This window comes from Taudactylus pleione, unplaced genomic scaffold (assembly GCF_031769625.1).
Source record: "Taudactylus pleione unplaced genomic scaffold, aTauple2 ptg000473l, whole genome shotgun sequence".
In the NCBI taxonomy this organism is placed as follows: Eukaryota; Metazoa; Chordata; class Amphibia; order Anura; family Myobatrachidae; genus Taudactylus; species Taudactylus pleione.
The window spans coordinates 5770169-5775526 of record NW_028284875.1 but is presented as its reverse complement, the minus strand read 5'-3'; the positions used below and the strand labels follow the sequence as shown (position 1 = coordinate 5775526).

Here is a 5358-nt window from a genome sequence, read left to right as displayed (position 1 = left end):
ATTAAGACAGTCACCTGCATTGAAAAAAAGCATAACTTCTAGAATGAGAATGAGCAACAAAGGAACATGCATCCTTGATGGGACTTGAAGCCACTGTCCCAGGTGATAGTAAACTTTTCAGGAAACTAATCCACAATGTCATTAGGATAAATGTCTGCTTTTAGATACTGGGCCATAATTTTGCAAGCTGAACAGTACCGGATTGTTAAGCAGAAAACAGTTTCTGGTGGAGCCATTTGTGCAGTATCAAAGGAACATCTCCAGTAATTATATGGATGAAATAAAGCCTATCACCCCAGGTAACTTGAAACCACAATCACAAGCAAAGGAGGCCAGTGCCTTATCCATTAGCCCACTGGGGCTTAGTAACATCTTTGTGTGAAACTGATTTTTTCATTAGTATAATCATTAATTGTTGCGATATAGGAAAGCCATTTATTTGTGTTCTTTGCTTTACAAATCCCAGCATGAAATGTGATTGTACTAACCAGACCTAATAGTGTGGAACCTCATGTTACATTGCAGCAAAACAGATTGATGCAACTCTTTTACCAATAAAGAGGTAGTCTTTTGCATTCCATTTTGTTGACTAACTAAAGGAATGTTTACAGTGCATATGAACCAAAGCAGATGTGTGTACTGGTACCTTAAAAACAGTCATGTTTGTGTTTTTTTTTCTGCCTTCATATCAGGATGTTCAGGTAGCAGATGATAATCATTAACTGATGACATTAGAAAAAAAATTACATTTACTCCAGGTGAGGCTGGAACTCACAACCTCAGCATTGCTCAACAGATACTGTCTTATAAGTACCACGCGCTGACCGATTGCGCCACAGGAGCCCATGGTCAAAATACATTATTTTTAGATGAGTGATTTTAGAATCGAGCTGACTAAGGAAATTAACTTGGTTTATTAATTTTAAATTAGTTACTTTTTAAATCCACTAAACTACTGCACCCAATACTAAAGTATCTAATAAAAGTAATATTCTAATCATAAGGTAATCAATTATATTGTGCATTTGTGTTATTACCCAGTTTTATGTATCCATAGGTGTATATTGCAATGAATTCATGCCATTGTTGTACAGTTCAATATTATCAAAAATGTAAAATAATTCCTGTTTATTTATCTTAAATAATATTTGATATAGATATATGTAACTTTAATGTTGCATAGGGAAAATGTACACTATAGTACCAAAAAGTGCAGTATCTTTAAATAAAAATAAGTTAAATCTCACTTGTGCTCTATATTTAAAGGTAAACATTGTTTTTTTGGTCAATAGCACCTAAATTGTCAGTAAAGTCAGTGTCCAAAGAAATATAAAAAGCAGAAAATTACCCTTTTGATGACAAGGATGAAAGGACTTCAAGAAACCCATCAGCAATTGCCATAGAAATTGTTATTTTGTAGCCACTCTGATATTAAATTGCAATTAAAACTTAATAGGTATGTTTTGGTACATATGGATTTCATGCAATACCATTAAGACAGTCACCTGCATTGAAAAAAAGCATAACTTCTAGAATGAGAATGAGCAACAAAGGAACATGCATCCTAGATGGGACTTGAAGCCACTGTCCCAGGTGATAGTAAACTTATCAGGAAACTAATCCACAATGTCATTAGGATAAATGTCTGCTTTTAGATACTGGGCCATAATTTTGCAAGCTGAACAGTACCGGATTGTTAAGCAGATAAAAGTTTCTGGTGGAGCCATATGTGCAGTATGAAGCAAGAATAAAAGGAACATCTCCAAAATTATTTTAATGAAATAAAGCCTATCAACCCAAACTCAAACCCACAAACCCTGGCTTAGGAGACCAGTGCCTTATCCATTAGGCCACTGGGGCTTAGTAAAATCTTTGTGTGAAATTGATTTTTTCATTAGTATAATCATTAACTGTTGCGATATAGGAAAGCCTTTTATTTGTGTTCTTTGCTTTGCTTTGTCAAAATCCATTATTTTTAGTTGAGTGATTTTAGAATCGAGCTGACTAAGGAAATTAACTTGGTTTCCTAATTTTAAATTAGTTTCTTTTTAAATCAACTAAACTACTGCACCCAATACTAAGTACCTAATAAAAGTAATATTCTAATCATAAGGTAATCAATTATATTGTGCATTTGTGTTATTGCCCAGTTTTATGTATCCATAGGTGTATATTGCAATGAATTCATGCCATTGTTGTACAGTTCAATATTATCAAAAATGTAAAATAATTCCTGTTTATTTATCTTAAATAATATTTGATATAGATATATGTAACTTTAATGTTGCATAGGGAAAATGTACACTATAGTACCAAAAAGTGCAGTATCTTTAAATAAAAATAAGTTAAATCTCACTTGTGCTCTATATTTAAAGGTAAACATTGTTTTTTTGGTCAATAGCACCTAAATTGTCAGTAAAGTCAGTGTCCAAAGAAATATAAAAAGCAGAAAATTACCCTTTTGATGACAAGGATGAAAGGACTTCAAGAAACCCATCAGCAATTGCCATAGAAATTGTTATTTTGTAGCCACTCTGATATTAAATTGCAATTAAAACTTAATAGGTATGTTTTGGTACATATGGATTTCATGCAATACCATTAAGACAGTCACCTGCATTGAAAAAAAGCATAACTTCTAGAATGAGAATGAGCAACAAAGGAACATGCATCCTAGATGGGACTTGAAGCCACTGTCCCAGGTGATAGTAAACTTATCAGGAAACTAATCCACAATGTCATTAGGATAAATGTCTGCTTTTAGATACTGGGCCATAATTTTGCAAGCTGAACAGTACCGGATTGTTAAGCAGATAAAAGTTTCTGGTGGAGCCATATGTGCAGTATGAAGCAAGAATAAAAGGAACATCTCCAAAATTATTTTAATGAAATAAAGCCTATCAACCCAAACTCAAACCCACAAACCCTGGCTTTGGAGACCAGTGCCTTATCCATTAGGCCACTGGGGCTTAGTAAAATCTTTGTGTGAAATTGATTTTTTCATTAGTATAATCATTAATTGTTGCGATATAGGAAAGCCTTTTATTTGTGTTCTTTGCTTTGCTTTGTCAAAATCCATTATTTTTAGTTGAGTGATTTTAGAATCGAGCTGACTAAGGAAATTAACTTGGTTTCCTAATTTTAAATTAGTTTCTTTTTAAATCAACTAAACTACTGCACCCAATACTAAGTACCTAATAAAAGTAATATTCTAATCATAAGGTAATCAATTATATTGTGCATTTGTGTTATTGCCCAGTTTTATGTATCCATAGGTGTATATTGCAATGAATTCATGCCATTGTTGTACAGTTCAATATTATCAAAATTGTAAAATAATTCCTGTTTATTTATCTTGAATAATATTTGCTATAGATATATGTAACTTTAATGTTGCATTGGGAAAATATACACTATAATACCAAAAAATGCAGTATCTTTAAATAAAACTAAGTTAAATCTCACATGTGCTCTATATTTAAAGGTAAACATTGTTTTTTTGGTCTGTAGCACCTAAATTGTCAGTAAAGTCAGTGTCCAAATAAATATAAAAAGCAGAAAATTACCCTTTTTATGACATGGATGAAAGGACTTCAAGAAACCCATCAGCAATTGCCATATACATTGTTATTTTGTAGCCACTTTGATATTAAATTGCAATTAAAACTTAATAGGTATGTTTTGGTATATATGGATTTCATGCAATACCATTAAGACAGTCACCTGCATTGAAAAAAAGCATAACTTCTAGAATGAGAATGAGCAACAAAGGAACATGCATCCTTGATGGGACTTGAAGCCACTGTCCCAGGTGATAGTAAACTTTTCAGGAAACTAATCCACAATGTCATTAGGATAAATGTCTGCTTTTAGATACTGGGCCAAAATTTTGAAGGCTGAACAGTACCGGATTGTTAAGCAGAAAACAGTTTCTGGTGGAGCCATTTGTGCAGTATCAAAGGAACATCTCCAGTAATTATATGGATGAAATAAAGCCTATCACCCCAGGTAACTTGAAACCACAATCACAAGCAAAGGAGGCCAGTGCCTTATCCATTAGCCCACTGGGGCTTAGTAACATCTTTGTGTGAAACTGATTTTTTCATTAGTATAATCATTAATTGTTGCGATATAGGAAAGCCATTTATTTGTGTTCTTTGCTTTACAAATCCCAGCATGAAATGTGATTGTACTAACCAGACCTAATAGTGTGGAACCTCATGTTACATTGCAGCAAAACAGATTGATGCAACTCTTTTACCAATAAAGAGGTAGTCTTTTGCATTCCATTTTGTTGACTAACTAAAGGAATGTTTACAGTGCATATGAACCAAAGCAGATGTGTGTACTGGTACCTTAAAAACAGTCATGTTTGTGTTTTTTTTTCTGCCTTCATATCAGGATGTTCAGGTAGCAGATGATAATCATTAACTGATGACATTAGAAAAAAAATTACATTTACTCCAGGTGAGGCTTGAACTCACAACCTCAGCATTGCTCAACAGATACTGTCTTATAAGTACCACGCGCTGACCGATTGCGCCACAGGAGCCCATGGTCAAAATACATTATTTTTAGTTGAGTGATTTTAGAATCGAGCTGACTAAGGAAATTAACTTGGTTTATTAATTTTAAATTAGTTACTTTTTAAATCCACTAAACTACTGCACCCAATACTAAAGTACCTAATAAAAGTAATATTCTAATAATAAGGTAATCAATTATATTGTGCATTTGTGTTATTGCCCAGTTTTATGTATCCATAGGTGTATATTGCAATGAATTCATGCCATTGTTGTACAGTTCAATATTATCAAAATTGTAAAATAATTCCTGTTTATTTATCTTAAATAATATTTGCTATAGATATATGTAACTTTAATGTTGCATAGGGAAAATATACACTATAATACCAAAAAATGCAGTATCTAGAAATAAAAAATAGTTAAATCTCACATGTGCTCTATATTTAAAGGTAAACATTGTTTTTTGGTCTGCAGCACCTAAATTGTCAGTAAAGTCAGTGTCCAAAGAAATATAAAAAGTAGAAAATTACTCTTTTGATGACATGGATGAAAGGACTTCAAGAAACCCATCAGCAATTGCCATAGACATTGTTATATTGAAGCCACTCTGATATTAAAATTGCAATTAAAACTTAATAGGTATGTTTTGGTATATATGGATTTCATGCAATACCATTAAGACAGTAACCTGCATTGAAAAAATGCATAACTTCTAGAATGAGAATGAGCAACAAAGGAACATGCATCCTAGATGGGACTTGAAGCCACTGTCCCAGGTGATAGTAAACTTATCCAGAAACTAATCCACAATGTCTTTAGGATAAATGTCTGC

At 32.8% G+C, this 5358-nt stretch overlaps 1 non-coding gene across 1 annotated transcript; it reads right to left on the bottom strand.

Moving 5' to 3' along the window:
- Window positions 1-4459: 4459 nt before the first annotated feature.
- On the bottom strand, window positions 4460-4552 carry TRNAI-UAU (transfer RNA isoleucine (anticodon UAU)). Its single transcript is given in 2 exon segments — window positions 4460-4495; window positions 4515-4552. It is a non-coding gene; the product is annotated as a tRNA-Ile (tRNA).
- Between the last annotated feature and the right edge of the window lie 806 nt (window positions 4553-5358).